The 12,748-nt window shown below is 63.8% G+C and overlaps 1 protein-coding gene across 1 annotated transcript in view; it reads left to right on the plus strand.

Annotated features, from left to right (window-relative positions):
- Positions 1-2,416: 2,416 nt before the first annotated feature.
- MAPRE3 (microtubule associated protein RP/EB family member 3) overlaps positions 2,417-12,748 on the plus strand; it is a 69,251-nt gene continuing 58,919 nt past the window's right edge. The window contains exon 1 of the mRNA XM_075914576.2: positions 2,417-2,562. The gene's annotated coding sequence lies outside the window, so the exon portion shown is untranslated. The remainder of the gene's footprint in view (positions 2,563-12,748) is intronic.

The following is a 12,748-nucleotide window of genomic DNA, read 5'->3' on the forward strand; positions in this document are numbered from 1 at the left end:
GGTAACAAGAAGAGATTATGTACATATATTAGAAGCAAGAGGAAGACCAAGGACAGGGTAGGCCCATTGCTCAGTCAAGAGGAGAAACAATAACAGGAAACTTGGAAATGGCAGAGGTGCTTAACAACTTCTTTGTTTTAATGACATACCACACTAATACCAACCCTGGTACCTTCCCTTGCAACAAACCCCGTTGCCAGCTTTGTCCACATATTCACTCTGCTGATACCATTATTGGACCTAACCAAGTGAGTTATAAGATCAAGAACACATATTCCTGTGCATCCAGAAATATAATTTATGCTATCATGTGCCGAAAGTGTCCGTCTGCTATGTACATTGGACAAACGTCTCAGACACTTCACCAAAGGATCAATGCCCACAAAACAGATATTAGACAGGATCACAAAGAAAAAACAGTTTCTTGCCATTTCAACCAGAAAGGACACTGTCTCAATGACTTAATTGCCTGCATCCTGCTTCAAAAGCCTTTTAAGACTGCACTTGAAAGAGAATCCTCTGAACTGTTATTCATGCTTAAATTCGACACTTTACACCTAGGTCTGAATAAAGAATCTAATTATCTGACCCATTACAAAGATAGCTTCCCCAATTATCACCTCTAATATCATTAGCTCACAGACATTTACCTTCCCCCCCATCCCCCTTCTGTTCTGAAATTTGATTTGTCCTTTTCATATGTGTTCTTTTTTTTTTTAATTGTATCCTTTGGTATATATGGTTGTGACAATTTTCTTCCACTATTTGATCTGAGGAAGTGGGTCTGGCCCACGAAAGCTCATCACCTAATAAACCATCTTGTTAGTCTTTACAGTGCTGCATAGTGAGACGCTGTTGCAAAAAAAGCAAACCTGATTCTGGGGACATGAAGAGGAGTGTGGTGAGCCAGACACGAGGAGTCGTTCTCCCGCTCTGCTCTGCGCTGCGCTGGTTAGGCCTCAGCTGGAGTCTTGTGTCCAGGAAGACTGAGGGAACTGAGCTGGTTTAGCTTGGAAAGGAGCAGACTGAGAGGGGACATGGTCACGGTTTTCTAGAATCTAAAAGGGTGTCACAAAGGGGAGAGAGGGGTTGTTCCCCTTGGCCTCTGAGGACAGGACAAGCAGCAAGGGGCTTAACCTGCAGCCAGGGGGGTTTGGGTTGGACATGAGGGAAAACTCCCTGCCTGCCAGGGGGTGAGACACTGGGATAAGTTGCGGGGGGGCCTGTGGAATCCCCATCTCCGGAGTCAAGTATCAGCCTTTTGCAGATCCAGACTAACACGGGTCAGCGGGGGGGGGGGGGGGGGGGAGGGTTACGTGCTATGGGGGGCACGGGGTGGCGGGGGGGGTCTGGAGGTTATGGGGGAGTGGGGGGGGCTCTGGGGCGTGTGGTGTGGTGGGGGGTTGGGGGGCGGCTCGGGGGTGGGGGAGCACGGCGGGGGTGTGGGGGGTGCGGTGGGGGGACTCTGGGGGGCGCAGGGTGGCGGGGGGGTTAGGTGCTATTGGGGGGCACGGGGTGGCAGGGGGGTCTGGAGGTTATGGGGAGTGTGGGGGGGGCGGCGGGGGAACTCTGGGGGGCGCGGTGGGGTGGGGGGCTCGGGGGCGGGGGAGCACGGCGGGGGTGTGGGAGGGCTCTGGGGGGGTGGAGGGCGCGGTGGGGTGGAGGGTTGGGGGGCGGCTTGGGGGCGGGGGAGCACGGCGGGGGGGCTCTGGGGGGCGCGGTGGGGTGGGGGGGTGGGGGGTGGCTCGGGGGCGGGGGAGCACGGCGGCGTGTGGGGGGCTCTGGGGGGCGCGGTGGGGTGGGGGGGGTGTGGGTTGGGGGCTGGCTCGGGGGCGGGGGAGCACGGCGGGGGGACTCTGGGGGGCGCGGTGGGGTGGGGGGGTGTGGGTTGGGGGCCGGCTCGGGGGCGGGGGAGCACGGCGGGGGGACTCTGGGGGGCGCGGTGGGGTGGGGGGTGTGGGTTGGGGGCCGGCTCGGGGGCGGGGGAGCACGGCGGGGGGACTCTGGGGGGCGCGGTGGGGTGGGGGGGTGTGGGTTGGGGGCCGGCTCGGGGGCGGGGGAGCACGGCGGGGGGACTCTGGGGGGCGCGGTGGGGTGGGGGGGTGTGGGTTGGGGGCCGGCTCGGGGGCGGGGGAGCACGGCGGGGGGACTCTGGGGGGCGCGGTGGGGTGGGGGGGCTCGGGGGCGGGGGAGCACGGCGGGGTGCGGGGGGGTTCTGGGGGCGCGGTGGGGTGGGGGGGTTGGGGGTGCTCGGGTGCGGGGGGGCACTGGAGGGGCGCGGTGGGGTGGGGGGTCTCGGGTGCGGGGGGGCTCTGTGGGGCGCGGTGGGGTGGGCGGTTGGGGGTGCTCGGGGGCGGGGGGGCTCTGGGGGGCGCGGGGCGGCGGGGGCTCTGGGGCGGGGCCGGGCCGCTGCGGCGCTGGTTGCCATGACTCCGGGTGGGGGGGCGGTCCGGTCCCGCGGGGGGGGGGGGCGGCGCATGCGCGGTGCGGCCCCTCCCGCAGAGCCCGGCTCGGTGCAGACGCAGCCAGAAGAGCGGCCGGAGCCACCCGGCGGCCCGAGCGGTGAGTGCGGGGGGGGCCCCCCCTCCCCCCCCGGCCCCATTGCCCCCCGGGCCCCGCCCCCCGCCTCGTGCACCCCCGGGCTGGGGCCCTGTGCGGGACACGGCCCCGGCCGGGCTCTGGGGGGCGGGTGCAGCCTGGGGAGAGCTCGGGGGCCCCTCTGCCCGGGTCCGTGGGGAGAGCTCGGGGGCCCCTCTGCCCGGGTCCGTGGGGAGAGCTCGGGGGCCCCTCTGCCCGGGCGCCGGTGGGGAGAGCTCGGGGGCCCCTCTGCCCGGGTCCGTGGGGAGAGCTCGGGGGCCCCTCTGCCCGGGTCCGTGGGGAGAGCTCGGGGGCCCCTCTGCCCGGGCGCCCGTGGGGAGAGCTCGGGGGCCCCTCTGCCCGGGTCCGTGGGGAGAGCTCGGGGGCCCCTCTGCCCGGGCGCCGGTGGGGAGAGCTCGGGGGCCCCTCTGCCCGGGCCCGTGGGGAGAGCTCGGGGGCCCCTCTGCCCGGGCCCGTGGGGAGAGCTCGGGGGCCCCTCTGCCCGGGTCCGTGGGGAGAGCTCGGGGGCCCCTCTGCCCGGGCCCGTGGGGAGAGCTCGGGGGCCCCTCTGCCCGGGCGCCCGTGGGGAGAGCTCGGGGGCCCCTCTGCCCGGGCGCCCGTGGGGAGAGCTCGGGGGCCCCTCTGCCCGGGCGCCCGTGGGGAGAGCTCGGGGGCCCCTCTGCCCGGGCGCCCGTGGGGAGAGCTCGGGGGCCCCTCTGCCCGGGCGCCCGTGGGGAGAGCTCGGGGGCCCCTCTGCCCGGGCGCCCGTGGGGAGAGCTCGGGGGCCCCTCTGCCCGGGCGCCCGTGGGGAGAGCTCGGGGGCCCCTCTGCCCGGGCGCCCGTGGGGAGAGCTCGGGGGTCCCACTGGCCACATCTCAGGCACTGCTGGGCGAAAGCCGAGGGTCCGGTGGCCCCTAGCCCTGGGGTGGGGCCCTGTGGCTGGAAGAGACTCTGGTGGCAGTTTGCTGTGGGTGTGGGGCGGACTCGTGCTGGCTGGGGGGTGCGCGAGTGTGCCCAGTTTGCAGGCAGGGGGCCAGCGGGCTCTGCCCTGTGGGGCTCCCCCAGACCTGGAATTGCCCTGCCTGGGGCAGAAGCTCTCGCTGATGCGCCACTGGCAAGGAATGGGCCGAGCTCCCCGGTGCTGTTTCCTGGCACACCTGTTCCAACCTGTCACACCCGGGGTTGTTAGTTTGGTGACAGGTGTGAGGCTTCAGGGACGCTGTTGCTGTTTCGGTAGCTGTCTGTCTGCTGGGGGGGATCGGGCCCTTGCTCCGACAGACGCAGGCGCGATGCATCCGGCCAGGCCGCCGGACCCGCACGCGCTCAGCAGCCGAGCCGGGCAAGTCTCTGACCCTTGTAATGCTTTTGGGACTCGCCGCTGGAGCGTAACCCTATTCCGCGCCGGACGCGAGTGGGAAGGCGTCCAGAGACGCTCACTCTCCAGGCCCGAGGGCCTGCGGCAGAGCTGGCGAGCTCGCAGCCGCCGGATGCCGGAGTCTTCCTCTGTGATTTTGTACCTCACCGAAATGGCTCTGAGTGCAGATGTGCCATCCACCAGGGATCCCAGACTTGTCCTGCCAGGGCCCCCCTGCAACTCGCCAAGGCCCTAGGACCTGCAGAGGCCCTTCCCTTCCATAGGGAGAGGCACACAAGTAAGACTACATGTCCCAGCATGCTTGGCACTTTGTGTTCTGAGAGAGCGCATCTGGGTATGGGGCAATGCATGCTGGTATCTGCAGTCTTTGTGGCCACCAGTGCAGTAGGAGGGCGGTGCTGGACCTGCTCTGCTGTGGCACTTGGGGACCTGTGGCCCTGTGGGATGCAGGCGCAGAGCAGCGGGAAGCCTCGGGAGAGAGAGAGCTGGGCCAGCAGTGGAAAGCGCCTTTTTGTGCTCCCTCGGAGAAGCTGCGGCGGCGGGAGGAGAAATGCGCCTCGTACGGGCAGAGCGATGGGAAGGCCGGAAGAGGGTTTTGCAGAGCTGGGGACTGCGGCCTCTTGAACTTGCTGTCACTCTGGTGGCTGCAGACTAGGGCTGGACGCAATTACAGTCCAGGCGTGGAGCAGAGGGCCTTTCTGAGCTGTGACCCAAAGAGCCGCTCTGTACGCCGGGCGGGCGGACGGGCTCCTGCACGTGTGACCGTGGCTGCGGTCCAGCGGTTGTGCGCTGGGGCTGTGGACAAATGCGCCAGGCCCCAGAGGGGCTCAGAGAGAACAGGGCTGTGGTGGTGGGGCATCAGCAGGGGAGGAGGAGAAAAGCTCCTCAGTAAAGCTCAGGTCCTAGCAGTTCTAATCTGCCCTCCCTGAAACATCTGGCCCCTGGGAGAGGAACCAGTGCTTGTCCCCATGATCGGTGCTTGGCCGCTCTGTTCACCGAGCCCTTGTCTGCTGAGGGAAGAGACTTGTGCTAGGCCTTCAAATGGCGAGGTGCTGGCTTCTCCTGGCCCCAGGGGTGGTGAATTCCACAGCCCTGCGCCGTGACATGCAGGCCCAGCAGCATGCACGTGGACCCAGCGGTCATCTATGGTCCAAAGCCTTGAGCCAGGCCTGGTTTGGATGGGGGGTCAGAAGTGTTCTCTGCCTTGCCTAGGAGGCTGGCAGCTGGGAGGACACACGCTGGAGCCTGCCTGTGACAAGGGCAGAGGGGCGGACTCCTGACGAGAGAGGGGCCCGGCCAGCTCTGCTGTTTGGTGCCGGGGGACGGGGGGATTTGCGACGAGTAGGGTCCTGGACTCTGTAGGGCCCTGCTGGGGGGCGAGCGTGGAATGAGATGCACTCAATAGCCAAGGAGGTTGGTGCCTGAGCTGGTCCCTGGGAGCAGCAGCCCGGTCTGGCCTGGATTGAGCTGGATCGGCTGCATCTCCTGCTGGGACTCGGCAGTGCCTGGTGTGGGGACGGGGCGGCTGTGTGGCAGGAGGAGCGTGCAGCGTGAAAGCAGGGGGGAGGCACGAGTGCGAGCCGGGGAAGGGAATGTGGGGCAGAGGTGCAGGGAACGCAGGAGGACAGGGGGTCTGAGCTCAATGCAGACAGAGCGGGGTGGGGGGCCGTGGCATTTTGGATGGGGCGAGGCCTGTGCAGAGAGGTGCTGTTACCTGCTCGCTCTGGGGCGCCCCTGCCTTGCCCAGTCCCTAGGGCTCGGGGTGTGGCGTGCTGCGGTACCGCGGGCGCTACACGGCAGTATCTTCCCCGCTGCTAATTAGCGCGCCCAGACCAGGATGGGCCCGCGCCCCGGCCAGTCAGGCTCCGGGCAGCCCAGACCTTTGGCTTCTACACGGTGTGATTGGCAGGTGTGGCGCTTGGGCTTTGCCCGGGAGTTGGGTCCGGAAAACTCCCTTGGGGCCCCCCGGGCTGTAGTTAAAACCTGGATCCCACGTGGCACCGTCCCGGCGTTGGAAAGGAACCTGCCCCAGAGGGGGCTTTTCACCAAGCCCAGCCCAGCAGACACAGGTCCGGCCCACTCGGCTGATGCCAGTCTCGCACAGTGAGCACAGCGGGAGACCGGGAGACTGGCCAGGCGCGCTGGGGTAAAGCGGTGTGCAAGTTCCCACTCGCAGCTGTGGCCGGGGGTTCCTTGCCTGGCAGGAGGTGTCAAAGGGCGTTTGCCTTACACATCTTCAGCTGGTTGGGGAGCTGCCCCGAGGCAGAGGGAGGCCAGATGTCCAGGTCTGCTGCAGTCCATGGCACGCGGGGCTGTGCTGCAGCTTAGCTCATGGCTGCAGTTTCTGGCTGGCTGCTGGTTTTACTGCAGGAGGCCTCGGCCCTTACTGCTGCCGATGGCAAAGCCCTGCCTTTCTGTGCTGCCGCTCCGGGCTCCATGTGGGTACCCGGCCACGGAGCTCTGCACTGATCCTGCCCCAGCGGGGCTCAGGGCACCCGGGGCTCCTTCAAGTGGCTGCTTGTGGCCTGCTCTCTGTGGGAAGTTTTCTCCGTACACAGGAGAAATATCAGAGGCAGTGTGGCCTGCCCATGTCCTGTGCTCCCCTGTAGGACTCTAACGGCCTGCCCGGCACCTCGGTCGGGGGCTGGGCTCCCAGGGCAGCGTGACCCCCCCAGCTTTATGGAGTTGACGGGTGGACACAGATACGCGTCACTGAAGATGCTTTGGACAAAGTGCCCTGTGTCACCCGTCGGTCTTCACGTCTCGCTCGTTCTGGGGCGCGTGTCACTCCTGCGTGTGGAGCAAGGCTCGGGTTAGGGCTAGAAAGGTGCATACGCAAACCACCAAGGGGGTCTCCCTGGAGGGCTGGTGGCCTCCTGTAAACTGCCCTTTTCTTCTTTAGGTCTGAGCAGTGGTTGTCTCAGGAAGTCAGGAGCCCTCCCTGCCCAGTGGGGCTGGCCAGGTCCTTTTCCATGAAAAGGGAGAGAGTAAAACAGAAGTCCCCTGGAAAGGGAGGCCGTTGAAGAGGCAAAGTTTTCCAGTTCTTTGTCTGGCGGTGGGGCTCTCCCAGGAGGATACCTAGAGAGCCCTGCGAAAGGGGACTTCCCTGGGGCGGAGGCTTGGCTGGATATGGGACAGGGTTAGGGTAAGTGTGTCATAAGTTGTAGGGGCTTAGAACTAGCCAAGTGTTTTCTCTTATTTTAAATTTGTAACCTACTTGCTCTGCCTGTCCTCACTTGCAACCACTTCGATCCCACGGCGGCTACGTAATTAAACCACGTTTGTTTACTCCCGGGCCTAGTGTAAATCACTCCTACCTGGGGAACAGCCAGTGTGCACGTCTCCCTTCCCTCGCTAAGGGGCTTATCCAAATCCTTCAGGCAGGGCTCTCCTCCCATTTGGGGCGTGTGTCCCAGGAAGCTGGCCGTGGACCTGAAGCATTTCAGTGTCTGTGCTGCTCCACGGGGGGGTGGGAGGCATGAGCGTGTCCTCAGCTCTGTGCCTGGCGGGGAGATCAGGACAGGGAGGTGAGACGCTCAGAGAGCAAGGAGGAGAGGGACAGTGGTTTTGTCAGCACCCAGAAAGCTCCCCAAGGGGTCTCCTGGGACTGCCCCATCACAGGGGGATCGGCCTGTTCGGGGCTGCCCCTCTGCTGGCCAGGCCCGACGGGAGGGTTCAGCGCGGCTTTGTGCTACTCTCCGTTCTCCCTCCCCTTCCGGTACCAGTGGGAGCGGGACTGCTCTGAGTCCAGGGAAGGCAGTGATGCCTGAGGGGGATGTGCCCGGCTGGGATGGGGGCGTTGTATCCCAGAGTTCTCTGGCCCGTGGAGCTGGGGGCTGCCGTGCTCTGACGGGGGAGGAATCACTGGGTGGAAAATCCCGTCTAATCAGTGGACTGGGGTCCTGTGGGGGGTTGCTCCGGACGGGACGGGCCCGAGTCGGGGAGCAGCGATCAGAACGCGCTTGGCGTGGATGTTGCCGGGGCTGTTGTGGAGGGTCATTCTGGCTGGGTAGGAGAGTCCCAAACATAGGCAGTAAGTGGCACCTGTGGGGTGCTGGCCAGAGCTGTCGTGCTTTCTAGACGGGGGGGCCTGAGGGCCACATCTGGCACGGAAATTGTATGATGGGCCATGAGTGTTCGCAAAATTGGGGTTGGTGTGTGGGGAGGGGGAGGGTGGAGCCAGGGGGGAGGGGCTTGGGGTGCCGGAGGGGGCTCTGGGCTGGCGCCAAGGGGCTCAGGGAGTGGGAGGCGGTTCGAGGTGTGAGTGTGGCGGGGGGACAGGAGGCAGGCTCCAGGCGGCGCTTACCTCATGCAGCTCCTGGAAGCAGCGGCCTGTTCCCAGGCCGGTGGCGTGAGCAGGTGGCTGTGCTCCTGGGCAGTGTGAGATGCAGAGCCGAGGCTTGGGGCAAGGGTAGCGTGCAGAGCCCCCGGCCCTGTTCCCTTGAGGCCTCTCTGTCCATGTGTGGAATAAATGTCACGTGCCCCGAGGCGTGTGCCAGTGTGCACCACCTGTGGGAACCAGACAGCGAGCGCTCTAATCAGCTGCCCAGGGTGTCTCGCTGGTTCCTTGTGCCCCTGTCCGCCTGTTCCCCTCCCCGGGTGTGTCTTATCTGGCCCTTCGATGGCAGGGCCCATCTTGGACTCTGAACAGCTCCTGGCGCAGGCGCTGCCGTGGGACGGCTGCAGAGGGGCCGTGGCGGTAACAGCCCTGCTAATACCATGGCTGGCCTGGGGACGGGAAATGGGAAGTTCCGTCTGCCAGCTCCTGGCTTCCTGTCTGTGTCAGAGCCTGGGGGAGACCCGACCGGGCCAGCTTATCCCATTCTCTTACGCCGGCTCTGTAGCAGCCTCTGCTGCCGTGGCAGCCGCTCCGCTCGGGCACTTCCTGTGCCCCTAGGCCGGGGTGGGCAAATACCGGCCCACGGGCCAGATCCGCTCGCCAGGGTTAGCTCCTGGCAGCCCCACTGCTCTATTTACCTGCACGGCTGCAGGTACCGGCCATCGCGGCTCCCATTGGCTGCAGATCGCCGTTCCCTGCCAATGGGAGCTGCGGGAAGCAGTGTGCACCACTTCCTGCCACTCCCATTGGCCGGGAACGTTGATCTGCAGCCAGTGAGAGCTGCGATGGCCGGTACCTGCAGCCATGCAGGTAAATACATTGGTGGGGGCCTGCCGGGGCTAACCCTGGCACACTGCTGCTGTTTTCCCCTGCCCTGCCCCAGGGCCATGGTCTCCAGCCCTTTCAGCTCAGGGTCTCTCTTACATTTCAGTGCTCTGCAGCACTGGAACCACTAACAACACATGTGGATGGGATCATGAGCTCTCGTGGGCACAGCCCGCTGCTTCAGCTGCCCGGAGTGTCGGAAGCCCAGATCCAAGGAAAAATAAGGGCAGGAGGGAGGGAGAAGAAGGAAAAAAAACTGAAGGGGAGGAAGCAAAACAGGCAGCGAGTAGAGAGGCTGCAGAGGGATAATAGCCCAGTGAGTCTGTAACAGGACAAGCAGAAAACAACAGTCTAGTAGCATCTTAAAGACTAAGTAGTTACAGGAGACTGATAAGAACCATTAGTTAGTTGTGCCAGGGCTCTGGGCTGAGCAGGATGTTGGGGGGCAGGGGTTGTGCCGAGGGCTCTGGGCTGAGCCTGGAGCCGGGGGTTGGGGTCTCAGGTTGTGCCGAGGGCTCTGGGCTGAGCCGGGGGTTGGGGTCTCAGGGGTTGTACCGAGGGCTCTGGGCTGAGCCGGGGATTAGGGTCTCAGGGGTTGTGCCGGGGGTTGGGGGGCAGGGGTTGTACCGAGGGCTCTGGGCTGAGCCGGGGGTTGGGGGGCAGGGGTTGTGCCGAGGGCTCTGGGCTGAGCCTGGAGGAGGGGGTTGGGGGGCAGGGGTTGTGCCGAGGGCTCTGGGCTGAGCCTGGAGCCGAGGGTTGGGGGGCAGGGGTTGTGCCGAGGGCTCTGGGCTGAGCCGGGGGTTGGGGAGCAGGGGTTGTGCCGAGGGCTCTGGGCTGAGCCTGGAGCCGGGGTTGGGGGGCAGGGGTTGTGCCGAGGGCTCTGGGCTGAGCCTGGAGCCGGGGGTTGGGTGGCAGGGGTTGTACCGAGGGCTCTGGGCTGAGCCTGGAGCCGAGGGTTGGGGGGCAGGGGTTGTGCCGAGGGCTCTGGGCTGAGCCTGGAGCCGGGGTTGGGGGCAGAGTAACTGCGTGGTTACTGGGGTGTTGCATGGGTCTGTGTGGGGTCACCCCTAGCTCAGCAGGGGAACCTGGCCCTGCAGAGGGGCGGAGGGAGATGGTTGGCCTCTGCAGCATGCAGCACTCGGCCGTGTGGAACCCTCCCGCCCCACCCCGCTCCCCTAATCTGTGCTGCTTAGCCATGGGGAGGGGGTGCTGGCGGGCCCTGCAGTCTAGACATAGCCTTGGTGAATTGCCACGGGCTATCTGAGCGACTGCCCTCTTATGGGAGAGGAGCATTCGGAGGCAGCAGGGCCGGGAGGAGATGCTGCTCATGCGGCCTGGCAGCACTGCTTGCTGCTTTGCCTCTGACGCTGAATACACAAGTCCGGCCTTGTGACTGAGTGAATTCTCCTGCTTTTCTATTTGTGGCTAGACTCTGCTCGCGCTGCCTGCTTACTAGTGGTGACATTCGCTTGTATTGTACATGAGGTATCTGCCGTTCTTTTGTCGTCTTCGGTACCTAATTGGGGATCTTCGCTGGGAGCTGGGCAAGGATCCTCCAGAGACGCTTGCGGGAAGAGACCAGGGCCGAGCAGTTAGTCTCTGAATAAAAGCATGTCCAATCGCTGGGTCCCGGCTGGCCGTTAATTAAACAGCGTTCAGCACGTGAACGATTGCAGTGCCGCAGGAGCCGCCGGGCCGGGGCGTGGGGGCGTCTGTGGAGAGGTGCAGAGCAGGAGCGGGCGTGAGCCGAGGTTCGGGGGGCGTCTTTCCACCGGGACCTCGGGAGCACGTCTGGGACAGTCCGGCCTTGCTCTGAAAAGTGAAAGCGGCTGTTGCAAGTTCCCGCTGCCCCTCGCAAGCTCCGGCGCTTGCTTTCCTGCCGTCCCTGTGTGGCCAGAGTCCCGGGGTCCTTCCGGGTGGCGGGGGGCAGACCTCACCGGCAGCCTGCGCGCCGCTGCGCCTGCCTGCGTGTGCCTCCCCCTCCGCTCAGGGTGGCAAGGAGCCCTGGGGCTGGGGGCTGTACTGACCCCGCCGGCCCATACCCAGGCATGTCACCAGCCTCCGCTGCAGTTGGAGGGGTGGGCGGGCTCTGGAAGGAAATGCTCCTTCTCCCAAGCATTTGGCAGGAGTTGGAGTTAAATAGGTGTCAGCGCAAACACGCAAGGCAGCAGTCTGACTGCGCGCTGCTTGCACGGCGGCTCCGGGCTCCGGGTGTGCTGCCTGGCCGGTGGGCCGAGACCGGTGCTGAGAGCCACCCCTTTGCCAAAAGCCACGAAAGGCTGTCACGTTATTGGATTTTGAGGGGGTCACTGCTGCAGCCATGGGGGGGGGGATATTCGCCCCAAACGTCGGTATCTGGGGTCAGAGTCGGCCACATGGCCCATTTCTACCTCCTTCCTGGCTTCTTCCAAGCTGGAGACGGTCACGGTGTCTCTGACCAGGCACCTAGATTCCTTCATAGGTGGGTCTCAGGTACTTAAGAGACCTATTGTCCCTGGAGCCTTGCTAATTAGCATGTCCATAGGCCGAGCCCATCGCTCAACCACATACAGAGAAACTTCCAGTCTCCATACAGAGTACATATTCCTAACTCCACACCCAGACATTACACAGATATATGAAGGGCATACACAGAATCGGTAGAATTTAAGCTTCTGTTTGACACCTCACACGGCCCCCTTGTACCGACTTTTGGGGTGAACACCCCCCATGGGTGCAACAGTGACCCGGCTGCTCCCCTCCCAATCCAATAACGTGACAAAGGGTCAGTTACGGGAGAGAGGCTGGACTCTAGACCCTGTACTTGCGCTGCCAACGCACCCCCGGGCGCTCCTGTTCGGGTGACACTGTGGAGGTGGGAACACGCTGTGACAGACCGGGCCGGGTCTGGGCACAGCTGAGGGCGTCCACTCAGGGTGAATTGCTCAAACTCTTTTACAGCTCCTGACTGGAGGCCCTTCCAAATAGGCCACAAACCAGCCACACCAAGCGCTTCAGCAGCCTGCCTAGCCAGCCAGAAGCCTCAGGAGTAAAACCCCTCAGACACCCCAGCTCTCCCTGTGCCCCAGTCAGCCCTGGGCCTAACACACGGGGAGGGGTTATAGAACCCGATCTCACCTACCCCGAACGGGTTCTTCCGGTCCCAGGAAACCAGCCACAGGTCCTAGGTCAATTTACCCTCTGGATCTTACCCACAAATCACGCTGAGCCAGTCCTTTAGAATCTAACTACTAAAGGTTTATTACTAAAAGAAAGAAAAGCCTGAGAGTGAGGCTGTTAAAGGATAGTACGTTACATGCATCGAATCTCCCAGTTCCCAATTCAGGCTCTAGCAGAGATGTTACAGCTGCTGGCTTAAAAGTCTCTGTTTACATCCGACGTCAGGATGGGTCCAGGGTTCTTCCCGGCTCGTTGTTCCCTGCAAGGCTGCGTCTGGGATCAGGAGCTGAGCAGAAGACCTAGATGGAGGGGCCACATGGCACTTATATCCCTCCTGGCATCTCCTTGGCTCCAGCAGGTCACCTGGTCAGTGGCCTGTCCCTGTGTCCCTGCTGGTAGCCCTTAGGTATCAGTCCCACGCCTGAGGTGTGTCCTGGCACCTAGAGATTCGTTGCCCCCTTGCTAACTGCCAT

Source organism: Pelodiscus sinensis, chromosome 3 (genome assembly GCF_052426305.1).
Source record: "Pelodiscus sinensis isolate ZL-2025 chromosome 3, ASM5242630v1, whole genome shotgun sequence".
NCBI classification, from domain to species: domain Eukaryota; kingdom Metazoa; phylum Chordata; order Testudines; family Trionychidae; genus Pelodiscus; species Pelodiscus sinensis.